Source organism: Carassius auratus, chromosome 2, assembly GCF_003368295.1.
Source record: "Carassius auratus strain Wakin chromosome 2, ASM336829v1, whole genome shotgun sequence".
NCBI classification, from domain to species: Eukaryota; Metazoa; Chordata; class Actinopteri; order Cypriniformes; family Cyprinidae; genus Carassius; species Carassius auratus.
Genome location: NC_039244.1, coordinates 17,851,909 through 17,870,643, shown reverse-complemented (window position 1 = coordinate 17,870,643; position 18,735 = coordinate 17,851,909). Strand labels below are relative to the sequence as shown.

Here is an 18,735-nt window from a genome sequence, read left to right as displayed (position 1 = left end):
TAGAGGTCTGAAGCCTCGGCCAGTTTACAAGGCAAAAAGAAAAAAATGCTTACCAGTTTTTCAGAATAATCCAATCCGAGTTATGTTAAAAATTCTCCTTGCTCTTCCAAGTCTTTCAATGGGGTAAGCATGTGATTGTTGTCAACAGTTCAGAAGACGTGAAATAAAGTGCACATCTGTAATAAAGCATCCCTCACATGGCACCGGGGTGTGAATAAAGGCTCCCCCCCCCCCATAGCGAATCCATGCGTTTGTGTAAGATAAATATTGAGATTTCAAACATAATAAAAACTTTTTTTTTCCTCACTTCTGCTAGAGGGACATCTATCAGCATTTGTACAGCATTTGTTTAATCCTTTGTCAAATAATTAAAAATTTCTTAAATACTACTAATAGTATATATATATATAATATATATATATATATATATATATATATATATATATATATATATATATAGGTTTATATCGGCCCCTGCTATATCGGCATCGTCTGTCAAAATTCCAATATCGGTCGACCACTACTTTGTATTAAACTATGCATACATGCATGGTGCTGTTTTTTTTCTTCTAATTGTTTAAGCAGCTTTATTAATTATTTATGGTTTATAAACTTTATTTTAAAACTACTATGCCCTTTTTTTTCAAAGATAGCTGTTATTTTATTCCACTTTGAAGAAACGTGCTGCATAATATTTTGCACGATGAGTCCTCTTGTGGCCTCAGGAGAGAAGCCAAAAGTTTTTTTTCCCCCTAACTGAAATTATGCCTTTTAAATTAGAATATAATCGTATGTTATCACGAATCACTTGAACTATGTGCTTGACAAATATAAAAAAAATCCCAAAATGCACTTGAGCTTGAGGAATGTATAATAATGAAGCCCTGAACTGTGATGCTTTCCTGTTCACTCCAGAGCTGTGTTCACCAGACCTTGCTCAATGATTCTCTCTTCAACCATCTCCTCATTAATTAACACATTCATTTCTTGTTTTGAGCAGGCAGGCAGAGGCCCTGAAGGCTGACATGACAGGTATGTGCTAGTTTATTCTAATTTAGTTAGGACTTATATCATGGTATTTAGATGTTTATCTAATGTGTAATCTTTAAAATATTGATAATATGAGTGCGTTGGTTGTAAGTTGCACATATTATTAAAATTATTGATGTGATGTATGGGGTTGCTTAGAGTCTATTGCTATATTTTGCATTTGTCATCTTATCGCTGTCACTCTGGTAACCATGGCATTGAATGTGGTTACTAAGACGTGCAGGTCTTTCTCCAAATGAACAGAAAGGCGCTATTAGACTCCGTCAGTCACGTCCTACAGTGCGGCTGCAGTGTTAGCTGTTTAACATGTTCCACTCCGTGTGTCATGCAGATTCAAAGCTTGGTGCCGCAGAGGTCTGGACGTCAAGGCAGGCTCTTCAGGACTTGTACCAGAAAATGCTGGTTACAGACCTGGAGTACGCCCTGGACAAGAAAGTGGAACAAGATCTGTAAGAAAACCAATAACAATGCTATATGTAATTGACATGCAGAAATCCTGGTTTTGTGTATTTTGTTGAAAATATCTGATTGACTATCATCTTGTCTCACTTTTGTTTTAGCTGGAACCATGCTTTTAAGAATCAAATAACCACACTACAGAGTCAAGCTAAGAACAGGGCCAATCCCAATCGAAGTGAAGTTCAGGCCAATCTCTCCCTGTTTCTTGAGGCAGCTAGTGGATTCTACACACAAGTAAGATGCGTTATTGTACAGTGCTCATTGTAATGCTCATTGTTAACCACAGACCAGATTTTTGTCACATGACAAATTGTTATGCCAGTCTGCTGTTCTTTGTTGAGAACAGAGTCTTAGTGCCTTTTATAAAGAGCTGGAAGATTAATCTAAAAGTAATCGAAACTAGGGCTGTCACTTTTAGTTCGAAAATCGATTGCACAATCGATAGGACCAACCAAAAAAGTTTCGAAAACGTAAATAAGGAAACGATTTTAACCAAATATGTACACTATTATTTTTAAAATAATTAAACAATTAAAAAATTTAGATGTAACAAAACTCACAAACAAGAAGAAAAAGAAAATAAAGAAATCCGAAAGTGCTGAATGCCATGCGAAAGCTAAACAGAAAATACCAGCAATTTTTTACGCGCCTACAAGACCCAGTGACGTCGCACCAAATGCGAATAGAGCGTCTGGCGCGAATGATTTCAATGTTAAGTCAATGTAAAGATGTGTTTACTCGCGTCTGGAGGTCTCGCAGCGCGGTAGACGCGAATTCGCCTCATGAGTTATGAAAGGGACCATTGCAAGCTGACAGCGACCGCTTTTGTGGTGGAAAATTGCAGTAATACCCCCACCTTGCGCAGCTGTACCTGAGTGTCCCTGGGACATCAATGCGGTCGAAGCGCGTCTTCTCAACAGCTGGACATATAGGTGAATAAAAAACGCTCTGCTCTGGACCCCGAAAATGTTGATTGACTTGTTTTCCTGTCCAATAAAATTGTAATTGGCCTAGCCTTCAATTATGCCTGCCTAGTGCCGCCTAGCCTAAGGTGTCGTTTACCTTCAATAAAAAACACACATGGCCTGTTCTCAAGTCCCATTTAAAGTTTCATTTTTTGAGCAGTTGTTTGAAATGCATTGAATCATTATTTAAAATAATCTTGTTGATTTTTGAAATTGCCTAAATCATAAATGCAGCCGGGTTGAAGCCTGCAGTGATGTTTTTCTTTTGTTATGGGCAGCCGTCCACTGTGCATATATATTTTTTCGAGAATGTTGCACTCCTGTTGCTGTCTGCATGAAACTTCATGCCAATAAATAAGAAATATTGCTGACTTGTGCGTTTCCAGCGCTCTCTTTACGTCCGTTGCACGTTATTTGACGTTGAAAAAGGAAACGCCCTTTTTTAGACATGAAAAATCGATTTTACAATCGGTTCAATGAACACTTATGTTCTTAAAAATCGAAAATGATTTTTTTTAACAAAAGTGACAGCCCTAATCAAAACCGAAATTCAGAACATTTAACCGACCTGCGTCTTTTGCAGCATTTCGCACGAGTGTGTCTTTTTTTTTTAAGATGCGGTGTCAAGTTAATTCCTCCACTCATCAATGTCAGTTCCAAACAGTGGACCAATCAGAAAGACCGGGAGGCTGGGGCGAAGCGTCGTGAGCTTCTGTTTACAGTTGCAAGTTGCTATGGCAACAGGCGGAGGAGCCAGTCTGCACTGTTTTTTTTTTTGTAGTTTTTTTTACATTCCTGAGCGCTTTGTTTTGCGTTTTTAGGTGCAAAGATGCTTCTATGTGGAAGGCCAGTAAGAAACTAGATTAAATACTTAATCTGCATATGGGAGTGACCGGACAAGATCCACTGAAATGAAGATCACATGCAGCAGTGGATCATGAGTCAGATTCTCATCTATAACTAGGGGATGCACGATATTGGATTTTGGGCCGATATTCGATATGCGATATTTTCTAAATAATTTGGCCGATGCCGATACCGATATCGATATTAACAAATATATACTGATATATTTAAACTTTAATTTTTACTGAAGAGAAATCCATGTATCTCTCTGTACTGATTCTACCATCAATTTATTATTTACAAATGTAGACAGACATTCACATCTGAAAAACAGGTCAATTATTTCACTTGGAGAATATCGGTTTGGGCTCATCGGCAGAAATATTCATATCGGCCGATACCGATAATTGTCATTTTAAGCTTTTTATCGGCCGATACCGATGTTGTGCCGATATATCCGTGCATCCCTATCTATAACGTTATGAGCTCACAGGAGATACAGCCTGCTGAGCCATTAGGAGCTGCCATGTCCTGCTCTTGCTCTGCTCTTGCTCTAATCAGCAGTGTTCTATTTACATTTTTGCACATGGCATTATTTAAAATATTTGTTTTAATGGAGATGCAAGTTATTATTTTCTACTATTCCCATGACAATATTTTAAATGTATTTTGTTTGCAAGAGATGCTGGTTATTTTCTACTTTTGGATATGGCAGTATTTAAACTCCATTTTATTTATTTTTTGAAAAAGAAAAAGAAAGTTATTTATTTTTCTACCTTTTTAGAAACTGCTTTTTACATTACAACTGAAATTTGTACTTTTTTTTTCATAATACTTCTTTCAAGCAATGTTTGTTCTATTTAACATACTCAATAGCCGCATTTCCACTGTCGGGCCCAGTGCGTGCCAGGGCTTAAAGCTGCCGGGCGGGGCTTATAGCCCCGGGCCAGTAGCACCCGAGGCCAGAATAGCGCAGGGTTTCCACAGTGGAGCTTGAAGCACCGCTGGCACGTCACTAAAACATGCCTTTACACGCCTCTCAGGACAACGTCACGCAAGCGCCATCATTTCACCCAACAAGAGAAGTTATCAGAGAACTAAGAAATAAAGTCACTGGAACATGCGCGATCACAAAACGAACATGATAAAAGCAGCAGTTTGGTTTGCATGCTTTGTATATATTCACATTCAAAAGCAATCGATGTTACTATAGATAAAGTGATACGTTGATCATATTGATTTAATTTTATCAGGACTCAAAATTAATCCCACATAATAACACTTATTTCTATTTTATTTATTTATTTTTAACGCTCATGAAAATAGCCTGCTTATTCAGTCGAGTCTGTTTCTGTTTATTAGCCCCAGTAGCCGTGCACATTTAGAATGAATGATAATATCGCTATTTTATAAAAGCCCCGAACATAAAACATTATTAGGCTCTATTCTTTTATGATAGGCAACGTGAGAAAAACTCTTGAGACGAGGCTTGTGACATAATATAAGTTACTTAATAAATAACACGATTGTGATAGAGAATAAGGAGCTGACGTCTGATTTCCTTAAAGCGGGTCATATTTTACCATGTTTACTGTGGTAACATGTTTAGCGTGCATATCTTTTTCATCGCTTTATAAATATTTCAGTCTTGGTGTTATAATCCACATTGAATCAAGTTATTTCAAACACATCGCTGCTGACTGAAAGAGAGTTTTGAGCTCGACACTCGAAAAAAGTGTTTAATGCTGGTGTTAAAGCTGTTATCTTCTGAAATGATCCTCAGCGCAGACTCTCTATTTTTATAAAAGCTCCCAAACAAAAATCATTATTATATTTGATGATATGCAACGTTGAGCTAAACTCACGAAACGAGACGACAGATAAAATGTTACTTAATAAATACACAATTGTAATAGAGAATAAGAAGCTGACGTCTGATTTATCCAAGCGTCATATTTAACCATGTTTACTATGGGTAACGTTAATGTTTAGCGTGCATAGTCTTTTATATATATATAAATATTTATAAATATTTCTGCCTTGTTTAGTGATTATAATCCACATCGGATCAAGTTATTTTCAAACACTTGCTGCTAACTAAGAGTGAGTTTTGAGCTCATCTTATTTTAAAACGTCTTTAATTGCTGGTGTTAAAGCTGTTATCTTTCTGAAATGATCCGCGCTGACGCTCTCTATGACACGGAGAAGCTCCGCCTTTGTTTATAACCCCTCCTCTAGCCCCAGCTGGCCCGCTTTGGCCCAAGGTTTTCGTCGGCCAAAAAAACCCTGGCCGTTGGCCCCGAGGAAGCTCCGGCGAGGCACGATCAAGGCCCCGGAAGTGACAGTGGAAACGCGACTGGACCTGGCACGCACTAGCACGGCCGGTCCTAGCTCGATAGTGGAAACACGGCTGATGAATAACCATAAATAATGTGTTTCCTTTAATTATTTTCAAATCACAAAGATAAGAAATGCACTCTTTTATTAGAAAAAAAATCCCACATTTAATATTTGAACATATTTACAGTACAAACCTTGTCAGTGAACTGTGAGGGCTAACAAACAAAAACAAAATAATCGTTTATTTAATCAAGGCCTTGATTTTTGGTCATATCGTCCAGCCCTACTTTTATATATATAAAAAAAAAAATCTCTCTCTCTTGATCCTTAGCTGTTGCAGGAGCTGTGCACGGTGTTTAATGTGGACTTGCCTTGCCGTGTGAAGTCATCTCAGCTTGGCATCATCAGCAATAAACAGAGCAGCACCAGTGCCATAGTGAAGCCCCCAACCCAGCTCCTGTTCCTACATCTGCCAGCACTGTCTTGTCCATCTTGGAGACATTGGTGAGCTCACTCAGATTTCTTGTAGCTAGTTTTCCCCGAGAAAACCAGCAAACTGCTTTGCTGCCTTATTAATATGAAAGAATGGGAGGATTTAATTGGTTGTGGTTTATTTTATGCAATCCACAGCGCGTTATCGGAACCAAACCAGCCAGGCTGAGTCGTACTACAGACCATGCAGCTCAACTTGTTCCCTCAAATGGTTGGTTTTGTTTTCACATTCTCAAGCACGCCACTGACATGTGAATATATAATACGAATGAATTAAAAGTGATATTTTCCCCTCTGCTCTCAGGTCAACCTTACAATCAGCTGGCCATCCTGGCTTCCTCTAAAGGAGACCACCTCACAACAATCTTTCTACTACTGCAGAAGCATTGCTGTCAAATTCCCCTTTCCAGCTGCCTCCACCAACCTACAGAAAGCTCTTTCCAAGGCCCTAGAAAGGTCAGAATATTTACATTTATTGGATCATAAAGTTTTGCTCACACTATCATATGCAAGTAGGAAACTAGTGCTTAATTCTCTTGTGTCTGTTTAATCCACAGCCGGGATGAGGTCAAAACAAAATGGAGCGTGTCTGATTTTATTAAGGCCTTCATCAAGTTCCACGGCCATGTTTATCTCTGCAAAAGCCTGGATAAGTTGAACACCCTGAGAGAGAAACTAGAGGAGCAGTTCCAGGTAAGGCCAAAACCACCGGCTGTAGCACTTCATGTCATTTTTCCCCATTAATGTAAGGCGGCAGATATTTGACAGATTTCTGTCTCATTAGTCTTTCTTAGTTTGAATTTGCATGCTCCTTAATCTTCCTACTAATGCGCTCCACAGAGGCTGATTTTGCAGAAAGCCTTCAGCTCCCAGCAGCTGGTCCACATCACAGTGATAAACCTGTTTTGAACTGCACCACCTCCGAGACTTCAGCAATGAGGCAGATGAGCACAGCTACAGCTCGGATGAGCAGATCAGCTGGATTCAGCTCCTCGGCCTCTTCAGTATGGCTTTCTTTTCACACTGTTCTCAAGCCAAGTCTTATGGTCTTTTTAAATTCTGGGTTAAGTACATTACCGCTTGTAATTTTGAAAGACACTAAAACACACCATTCAAAAGTTTAAGGGGGGTAATTTCTTAAGTTTCTATTTATTTGATCAAAAATACAGTTAAAAGTGCGGTAATATTGTGAATATTATTACAAATTAAAGTAATTTTTCTTCTATGTTTATATATTTTATAATACCATCCTGTGATGCAAAGCTGAATTTTCAGCAGCTGTTACTTCATTCTTCAGTGTCACATGATCCTTCAGAAATCATTCTAATATGCTGGCTTGGTGCTCAAGAAACATTTCTTAATATTATCAGTGTCAGAAACAGTTGTGCCGCTTAATATTTTTGTGAAAAACAGTAATACAATTTTTTTTGAGTCCTGGAATAGAGTTCACAAATGTTTTAAATGTAATAAATGGCATTACTTTGACTTTTGAAATTTAATGCATCCTTGATGAATGAGTGATAAAAAATAATCGTATTACGCTAATGTTATACCACTTGTAGCTCTAAATGTTTTTGGTTGTTTCGCTGGTTTATTGACCTAATAAGTATAGAAATATAGTGTGAAATGTTGAAAACTGACTACCCATGATTGATTATTATTGGGACCATTGAAGAAAAATTAAATTATATAATGTCATTGTGATGTTTAAAATGTGGTGATAGATTCTGCAAATAAAACTTGTAACTCTAGTTGGTGCAATGCTATAATGTTAATGTCTTTCCCTAGTGTCTTTCCTGGGTGTGATGCTAAGCCGAGCTTTACTCAATAAGAACCGAGAGGAGATCATGGGGGAGTGCCCTCTTCCTGCCATCAAAGTGTCTCTGGACTGGCTGAGGCTTCGACCCAGTGTGTTTAATGAAAGTGCTCTGGACAAACAACAGTAGTAAGAAAGGCTTCTTTTTCTCCTTTGACCATAGTACTGAACACTATTTCAAAACCGAAGATAGTTGATTTAGCATTTGAATGTGTTTATATTTGATGGGGAACTTGAGGTAGTTTCTAAATAGCCCAGGTCTCTTTAATCCACAACTTGCATAATCCCAGGAACAATACCCACCATCCATTGCACGGAATGTCTGTTTTTGTCTTTTTAAAATGATTCTGCTTGAGCGAAGATTTTGAGGTATTGAATACTGTTAAGATGACACATCTTTGGCATCTCACAGCATCTGGCCATGGCTGGTGTCCATTCTGAACAGCTTTCAGCCTAAGGAGGAGGATGTGTCAAATGTGTCAGGTAGTGAGCACTGCATCACACGCTGGAATTTGCTCATGAACGTTTCTTTTCTTTTTGTTAATAGCCATGATTGTTTGTTTCACAGTGATTCCACTTCCCGAGGAGTTTGAACTGCAGGGCTTTCTAGCCCTTCGGCCTGCTCTGCGGTAATTCTTCATGATTAATTGATCGCTGTTCTTGTTTTAACTCCTTATTTCACACACATGACTATTTTAGCTGTATTTGTTCTCTTAAGGCTGTTATTTAATGGTTTCAGAATGCTGGACTTCTCTAAAGGGCATCAGAGTATCGTGGTTGGCAAAGAGAGCCTGTTAATTCATTCCCGACACCAGAGACTCATCAGCGTAGGCAAGTGGGTGGCTGACAACCAACCACGGTAAGCTGTTGTTTCATTTTCTATTCATCATTTCTATGGCTTTCTAGGACTTTCTTGACGTCTGTCATCTTAATTTTTCTTTGCTTTTATTTGCATTTGATCCCCTTTTTTGATTTGTTGCATTTCCTTGTGTGTGTGTGCAAAAACTTTACTTTACTTTTTACTTTTGGCATCAACAGGTTGATCCAGTGTCGCATAAGTGATGGCCTTCTGCTCTTCATCACTGATATCCCTGAGATGGTAGTGGAAGAGCCACAGGAAAAAGACTCACCTGTCCTCCAGGAGTCCTCTAATGGTGAGCAGACCCCGAACGACAGCACCCAGGGCCTGAAGTCGGTCCTCTCGGCGGGAAAGAATCAGAACAGTGGGCTGGATGGCAGTGAGAGACCTGTGGTCACCTTCAAAGAGAACATCAAACCTCGAGAGCAGAGTAGAGAACCGATCCAGAACCAGAGGGATGCAGGGAAGGACAGAGCTGGATTTAATAAAGGAAATGGAATACAAGGGAAGAACGAGCAGAAGAAAGAGGGCAAGAGAAAGAGCGAGGTGAAGAAAAACAGTCATGATAAAACAACAGAGGTTGGGAAACAGGTAAGAGAGAGCCTTATTTTGTTGTAATTCTTTTTCAAATGTGTCAACACCTCCTGATCTCCGCTTTGATTTGCTGCAAGGTGAAGACTCAGACTGAGATGAGGAAGACTCCAGTGTCTGAGGCGAGGAAGACTCCAGTCACACAGACTCAAACAACATGCTCTTCACAGTTTATCCCCATCCATCACCCAGGAGCTTTCCCCCCTCTGCCCAGCAGACCAGGTACCCTCATACACTTCCTACATTCCACACCTGAACATTATTAACACATGGGCTGTTCACTTCCTCACTTCCTTTTTTTTTTTTCTTCTTCTTCAGGTTTCCCCCCACCAGCATATGTGATCCCTCCTCCTGTGGCATTCTCCCTGAGCCCAGGGTTTACCTTCCCAACAGGTGTATCCGTACCCGCACCCTTCCTCCAGACTGCTTCCCACCCTCAATCTGCCAATCCGGTCCAGACGGGCAAACCCTCACACATTCCCTACAGCCAGCAGAGACCCTCGGGTCCTGGAGCCCTAAACCAAGGCCCTCCTCAGCCTTCCCCTACACAGCAATCCCAGCAGGCCTTGCAACAATCTGTACAGCTTCAAGTACAACAACAACAACAGCAGCAGCAGCAGTCGCCCACAAAGCAGAGCTCCCAGCTTGGAAAAAGTCCACCACATCATCACAGCATGCAACAGGTAACGTGACGCTTTTGTTTGGCTTATTATGCCCATTTCATTGGCTCTCGTGGTGCTGAGGTTCAATATCTGCTCTGCTGTTTCTATGACAAGTCCGATTACCATGGCAACTACTTAGAAACATGCATGTTACTGACCTTGTTGGGTAATGTCTCCATTTTCTCTAATTTTATTTTGTTCTTGCAGTCTTACATGCAGGTGCCTGAACAGCCTGGTCAAATGTGGAACCAGCACCAAACTCAGCCCACCATGCAGAAGATGCCCATGCAGATTCCAGTCAAACAGCCTTTCTTCATGCCCAGCCAGGACCCAATGAAACTCTTTGAGCACCCCATGAGCATGCAGCCTCCTCAGCCCAGCATGGACAAGAAGATGAAGTTTCCAGAGGTCAAAATGCAAGATTTCTACTGGGAGCCTTCTTACCATATGGGAGGAGAGGGCAGGAGTGGAATGGGGGACAGGATGAGCAAACGTCAGCCTGGAGTCTTCTGCCCTGACCAGGAGAACATGCCCAGAGGCCCTCCATATGAAGTTAGCATTCTTTGTCTTCTGTTTAGACAAATGTAGTTATGTTACAGACAGGCTTAACATACCGTATTTTCCGGACTATAAGTCACACTTTTTTTCATAATTTGGCTGGTCCTGCGACTTATAGTCAGGTGCGACTTATTTATCAAAATTAATTTGACATGAACCAAGAGAAAACATTACCGTCTACAGCCTCGAGAGTGCGCTCTATGCTGCTCACTGCTCTTGTAGTCTACACTGAACAACATAGAGCTCCCTCTTGTGGCTATAGTCGGTAATGTTTTCTCTTGGTTCTTGGTTCTAAACAAATGCGACTTATAGTCCAGTGCAACTTTTGTTTTTTTTCCTTGTCATGACGTATTTTTGGACTGATGCGACTTCTACTTAGAGTCCGAAAAATACGGTAATATTAACATGATTTGATAATAGCATTATATCCTATTACTCAATATTTAGGATGCATACTGTGTGTACAAAAACAATCATATTGTGAAAACGGAAGTAGTGACAGATAATTTCTTCTGTGTTGTGACGCACATCTGAGAGTAACGCATCATCATAAAGAAAATAAATGGGAACATGGTTCTTTGGATTGTAAAATGGATTATTCTTTGGGCTGTGGATTGTATTTTGAGATGTGGCCATTGCACTCACAAATGGTGCAAAATGATCATGCAAAAGGCAGGGTTTCAATGATTTAAGTCCTGTATACATCACCTGAGAGAAGTCGGCTGTTTTTCACCGGAAGGTTCGCTTATGACATTTTGATATATTTTCAAATGTAATTTATTGATGGCAAAGATTTCCACCTGCCATTTACTCCAGTCTTCAGCGTCTCGCTATCCTTCAGAAATCATTCTAATACGCTGATTTGCTGCTCCAGAAATATTTCTAACCATTATGTGCTGCCTAATATTTTTGTGGAAACTAATTGCATAATGTAATTAAATGCGATATTTTATTTCAGACGGCCAAGTGGCAAGACGTTTTAAACAGATTTGGATTTTAAATATTTGATTTCAAAATTAATAACTTTCATCATTCATGAATTTAAAAAGGACAACATGAGGTTAAACATGCAATATAGTTCATAAATGCTTTAAACGTTTTCATAATGTGTTCATGTTATTTATTAATAGTGTACTGCTTGGTGCAGTGTTCCCTAAGTAGTAAGCAAGCATTCCTTTCCGAACACAGCTTCAGTCCTTATTCTCAGTCACTTGCTTCCACTTGCCCTTTGGTTTCTACGGGCTTAGCATCTGTACAATATCTGTTATGACTATGATTATCATAGTTTTCCGGCTTTAGCTGGGGATCATTTACAGCCATACTTTGTTTTATTGAAACTTGATCTCCGCGCATGCTTTCTAATTTTTCATCTCTTCTTTCACGTTTCCACCTCTAGCTGTTTAACTGCTCTGAAGCATTCTGAGATGCGTTTCTGTGTTGTTTGAAAGACTATTTTACTTTTGAGTAAGTCAAACAGCTTTATTACAGGCCGTGAACAGAAATCAGGTTGAGAATCGCACTAATCTTCACAGGCTGCTGTTTTTCTCAGCTATGACAGGCTGCTTCCTTTTTTCTTACATCCTGTTTCTCTCATCCCTTTCCCTCCCTCCCTCTGTCTCTCCTTCCTTCCCCTTTGTGCCTCGTCTTTCACTAGGACAACAAGAGCTCCCCTCTTCTGCCCCCAGACCTGTTAAAGACTCTGGCGGACTTTGAGGAGGAGGAGGAGCTGCTCTTTACTAAACCTCATGATTTCTACCAGGCCTTGGCTGGCCCTCTTAATTCTGCTCCTGGAAGGAACATGTTTGTATGTAGTTCTCTTCCTATCATGTCGTCAGGCTGGAGTGGATATAGAAATTACATATATGCTTCTGTGGACAAAAACAAAAACAAAAAATCTGTTTCCTGTGTCCAATAGCAGTTTGGTAATAACTACTAAATTGTTATTACCGTTTTCCACATATTGGAATACACAAATAATAAAAGTAATTGAAACTAAGGAATTATAAATGTATGGGACACATGTAACTTCGAGGCACATCCTGGAATACTTTTAAAACCATATTGAAGAAGGCTATTCAGATTTAAATTAATGTATTGGTATAATTTATTTTTTTATTAATAATTTTATACAAATTATTTGTTATAAATAATGTTTGGCTTTCTGGAAATATATATTTTTTCCTACTACTGTGGTCTGTTGGAAATGATTGATCGGTGTTGGAACTTGCATGTCTATTGCGGAGTTCTCATCTTTTTTGCTTCTCTCTCTCTGTAGCTGCCAAATCAGTCCCGACTAGACAGTGGAGCTGATGTGATTGGTCAATCCTCTCTTCTCCCCCGATTTTCCATTCAGGTAGCCTAAAACTGCTTTTCTCTTTCTCAAACAATCACTTTAGTCTTGCATTTTAAATCAAAAATCACCAGGTGGCAGTGTTTTCATTCTAAACATAACCAGTTTTTGTGCTTTTTTTGGGCTGGGTGTTGCTATATTCTTACTTTCCAAACATGCTTTGACTGGTAATGAAAATACAAATCTTTTTTAATAAAAAATTATGAAGTGCAATAACCCAATATTTTCCAGATAGTAATCTCCCCGTTTTCTGACCTATCTCCGGTATATCTATCAAAGCTAGTCGCAAAAAGGCAAAAATAAAATAAAATATTGATTAAATAGCTTTTGTTGTTGTTTACAGGAGAACTCCTACCAGAACAGCATTTTTAGCGAAGCCTATGGTAAAAATATGGCTCCTGTGTCTAAGCCGGACATACCCATGATGCACCAGGAGCCTTCACTCTACTCCCTATTTGAAGGAAATCCATGGTCCCCTTCCATTCCTGCTAGCTCAGGTACCATGTTGTAATTTTGATTTACTGTAGAATAGGATCAATTATAGAAATCAAGTTAATCAGGTTTAATTTTGTTCATAGCCGTAATTTTAGATTGTACAGGGGATCAGTTTGTTAATGATTTGTTCCTATCTTTTGTTGTTCTAGATCATTCTACACCAGCCAGTCAGTCCCCTCACTCTTCCAACCCAAGCAGCCTGCCTTCCTCCCCTCCCACCCACAGCCATGGCTCTCTGCCCTTTTCCAACTTCGGCCCCATTGGGACGCCAGACAGCAGAGACCGCCGTGGTACCGATCGCTGGAAGGCTGAGAAAACTGGTAATATTGGTTATTCCCATGCAGAGAGTGTGCTCCTTTGGTTTATGTGTCTCTTCTTTTAGTCAACTTTATTACCACTGACCAGTGTCAGACTGCACTGTAGGCTATGGTATTTACTTTCTTTATACTACAACATGATTATAGAATAAAGAAGTAGAAAGTCTGTTCATTTTACAAGTTCAACCCCCCCCCCACCCACTTTGTTTCATTTTAAATTATTTGTATGTTTTAGTAAATGTTATGTAGAATGAATATACATTTAATAGCAGTTGTTATGCTTGTATTATTTACATTCTTAAAATGAAATGGCCTGATTGACCACAAGTAGTAGTTAATAAACTGTTAATCATATACTGTCTTTCAGGTGTGAGCGGCTTTGGGTTGGACTACCTGCCTTCTGCCTCGTCCTCCTCTGTGACAGATACCAACAGCTGGCACCAGGGGGCGCAAACCAGCAGCTGGGCAGCCCAGGACATGCCAATGGAGGACTCCTCCACTGTCCTCCTTGACAGTTTCAAGGTAGCATGGGATGTTCTGTCTAATATTTAGTGTGTACTGTTTTCTACACATTCACTGGCCAACAACAGAGTTGTTGTTTTAACCGTAGATGTGCAATGACATATATTTTATCATTTTACTTTAGTCTTACCCTGTTAACTGTCACCGTCACCATATATTACGGTCTTTTAGAATCAAAACGTTTCATAATCTTGACAAAATACATATCGTTGGAAAGGTCTGAGTCTCAAGATTCCATATTTGGTGGTTATTTTGTCATAGACATAATATTGAGAGAGAAATTGATACATTTGTGACAGAAAAATAAATTAAAAAAATTCAATGGAGTTTCAATGGCCCCCGGTGGCTTTTTGTAGTATAACGCCTAAACAAAATTGCATATGAACCTACATTTATTTTATATCAACTTCAAATTTGGAACACAACTTATTTAGACATATGGCTTTAATTTTATAGCAATTTTGGATTAAAAAATATTTTATAAAATATTTATTTTATATAAAATATAATAAAAATAAAATGTATTTACAGTAAATGTAAACTTCTATAACTTTTTTATGCTTTCATTTTTTAAAATGATTTCACTTCTGCAATAATCTGCAGATTGTCTTCTTTAAAAAGAGACCAACCTTTGGTTTGTATTCAAAAGCGTTTATGAATTATAACAATTTAAGTGTGAATAGTGTACTTTCACGTCTATGTTCAAAAATGGGGGTGACAGTTAAAAGCCTCCATATTCCCTTTCTTCTATCCCTTTTTGTGTAGTCAATCTGGTCGAGCTCTATGATGCAGCCCGGTCCGTCTGCTCTGGAGCAGCTCCTGATGCAGCAGAAACAGAAGCAGCAGCGCGGTCATGGCAACATGAACCCGCCACACTGAGAGTCCACAGGAAGACGCACATGTGTGAAACATGATTCAACAAAAGAGGTGAAACACCACAAGCTCCAATCGGAAATTTCCGGCATTACCTGCGCGCAGAAGCTGGAGACGGCAAACGATGTGAAGCGACAGGCTCAAAACGAACCGCTCGCCTGACCGACGAGGGACGTGCAGCCCTCTCCTCTCCTCTATCTCTCTCACTCACTCTGTCTCTCTCCCTGTGAGGGCGTGCAAGCACCTGACCCGTCACGCTGCTCCGCACGTAGCCGCTGCAGAACACTGACTCTGAGGGGGACAAACTCTCTCTGATTGCAACACCTCTCTTCCTCTGGGGGGGGGGTCAAAGGTCATTCTCCTGTCTCATCTGGACTTAAGACTCTGGACTAGACACCCTCATGCCCCCTGCTTAAATCTCTCTCTGTGACCGGCTCGCCGTACGTTAAGGAGTTGGGTGTGTGCGTGTCAGAAAGGGATGTTTATTGACGGCAGACGTGGTAATACGAGGGACAAAAAAAGCAAGAAGGACTGGTTTTGTGTTTTTATTCCAAGTCTGGATTCATTTTCTCAGAGGGATTCCTGTCGCTGTGTTCAGAATAAAAAATAAATAAAAAAATGAATGAAGGATGATGCGAACAGCATGAAAGTGCACTTCTAGAGAATGTGCTCGGATATTAGATTGACACAGGCATGGATCATGGTGTTGTCATGTACAGTCTGTTGTTTTGTAAGAAGAGTTCGCAGAACGGGACAGGGAACGTCTCTAAAGTTCGAACCATTATGAAGCTCATAGCGACATTATAGCTCGATCAGTATCAAGCGGAGTTGGGGGTTAGACTATAGATGTAGGATGTAGTATCATTAGCTGCAATAGAGACTGCATTTATTAACAATACTGTATTTTGTGACTTGTTCTGTAGCAGTTTTAGCTCTCTGAAATATTATTCAGTAAATATGTTGAATAGTTTACTGCTAACGGGGGAGTTCATTCGCTATAAATGTGTGCTTCCCCTTTTCCCTCCTCTCCTCATTACTTTATTCTCTAGCTTAAACGCATAACGGCTTCTTTTGTTCTTGTTCTGCCTTTTTATTAATAGTTTTAAGCTTTATCAGCTCTCTTTGTGCCTGGTCTGTGTTTTTGCTCTTCCTTTTTTTGTTCTTTCTCTATTTTTGTTTTAAGGAATCGTTAGCATCGGAATCACAGTTGGCACTGTAGGGGTGAGGAGAACGGGGCTAGCTGTGACGCTTGTTAGCTCGGCGGAAAGGGATGTGAACCGGTGAAACTCAATTTCCCACAGCCACTGTACTCGGTTTAAAACCACAGAACGTACCTCCGAAAAGTCCCTCAGCTCCCGTTACACTTAGCACTAAAAAGTTGTCTCTGAGGAAGAGCGTCAAAGCCCGATTACTGCTTCATTCTGAAATCTTGTTACGTATATGATCGGTTGCCTTGGGTTAGCGTCACATGGCCATGTTTCTCAAGCTAGAAAAGGGACAAGTCGTCATAGACGCCCTGTTCGCAGCCTGTTTGTTTTTTTCTTCGAAGTAAAAAGCAAATATTGTAACTGTTCTCTTTTTAGTAGAGGATATAGCACTGAGTAGGCCTTTGAGACCTTTTGTGGGTGCCACTGTTTGGTAGAGATGTTCTGGGGCCAGGGGTTTGCATTGGATAGGCTGAAATATCTAGAAAGCATTCACAGTGGTCATTTCTTCCTGGTTAAGTAAGATGTTTTTGTTCGGCGAAGGTTATATGAAAGACATACTCTCTCGTATGATGAGAATAAAGCGTGTTTTTATTTTTGAGTAGAGAACATTTTATTAAAGACGAACTTTAAATGATGTGTCTATTTGCTGTGTGATTGTGCTTCTCTTGTTGCATTTAAAATTGTATAAAAAAAATAGAGGAATAAATGATTAAATGGAACCATAAAAGTTGAGTTCAGTCTAAGTATCATCTGCGGAAGAATCTACAAGCAAAGTTTCAGTGGGAGCCGTGTGCCCCATTTTGTTCATCTTTTGTTTTCCTATTAAAATCGTTCAGCAAGTTTCAGAAGCCAGTGCTCTGATTGGTTGCTGTGGATGCCCAATATTCTTATATTCTTTTATTTTGGATGACTTTTGGTGCACGGTCTTGTGTGGATGTGCTTTTTTCGATACCCTCTATCTCAATGCATTGTAAATGTGGATTTTCCCCTGTTGTTCAGTATTCCTTTTTTATTTTTTATTGTGGCTTCTGTACATTACAATGCTGATCACAGGACAAACAGCCTTGTGCCTCTGGGCCGTAATATAACATTCCAATAGTAAAGCTAAAAGAAAATATAACAGCCAGCTTTTTACATTCAAATTACCACTAAGACAGTTTGTCCCGACCCTAAATTCAGTCTGTCACTGATTCTGCATGAAATCCATATTTCAGAATGCCTTGTATTTTGGATGAGGGAGATATCCAGTCAAGGGATTTTTTTTTTTTTTTTTTTTTTTTAAAGAGGATTTTGTCAGGGAATAGTTGGGGGTGAGGATATCTCCTTCTATAATGGGCTTGATTTATTGTGTTCTTGTCTCTTTGTGGACACTTGTAAACTGGAATCAGCTATGCCTTTAATAAAATAAACCATGTCCTCATAGTCGGACTTGAGTCTTTTCTGTACCTCACACTTTTTCATACCTCGAAGTTCCTCCTTCTACCTTGAATCACAGACAAGTGCATGTCAGGGACACTGATGACTGTTAACCACAACATAAATAAAAGCTGCATGTGTTTAAACAGCTGGTATTACGTCATGACCCAATATCCTTTATAGCAGCCATTAAAAATCTTCTCATTAGTTATCATGAATTATAGTGTTCATATTGGTTGAAGTTTATAAATGTTTTGGTTAAATTTATAAATGTATTTTATTTTTTTCATAAGAGAGAGTTTAAATTTGTATGGAAAGTAACATATTGATATGCTATTTTAACATATTTGACAACTAATTAATGAATTAACTAATGAACATTTAATGTAGACATAACCTTATATTTAAGCATTACCATTTTATTTGATCACTATCCAGTTAATTATTGTACATTTGATTTGGTATAATATTGACTTACTTGAGGGGGAAATGGGTTTTACTGTAAATCACAGAGGAATGAACCGTGAACTTGATGCTGTCTAGAAATTGAAGGTACATCTCTCAGCTCCTCACCCACTTCCTGAGAGGAAACCAGAGTGGTTGAAGATCATCTTACCACACACACCAGCTGCCATATCATCTCTCTCCTTAATGCAAGTTCTATTAAACCGTTTTTGCCACAGAATATTTCAGTGTGTACTCGGGGACACGTTGAGTAAATCTTTGACAAGCCCCTGCAAAAACTCACATGTCATTTTATTTCTAAATGCGTGTCTGTTTCCTATGCTGTTAGCTTCAGTTAAACCACACCATCAGTCTTGGCCTGATGGCCCTTAACACGCTACCACAAATCACTACCAAATTGTCAAACTGTCTGATTTTAATATAAATTGTAATATTAATATTTATTCTAAAA

General features: G+C 39.3%; 1 pseudogene; it reads left to right on the top strand.

Moving 5' to 3' along the window:
- Positions 1–1,004: 1,004 nt before the first annotated feature.
- Positions 1,005–17,825, top strand: LOC113118728 (protein SMG7-like; annotated as a pseudogene).
- Positions 17,826–18,735: the final 910 nt, after the last annotated feature.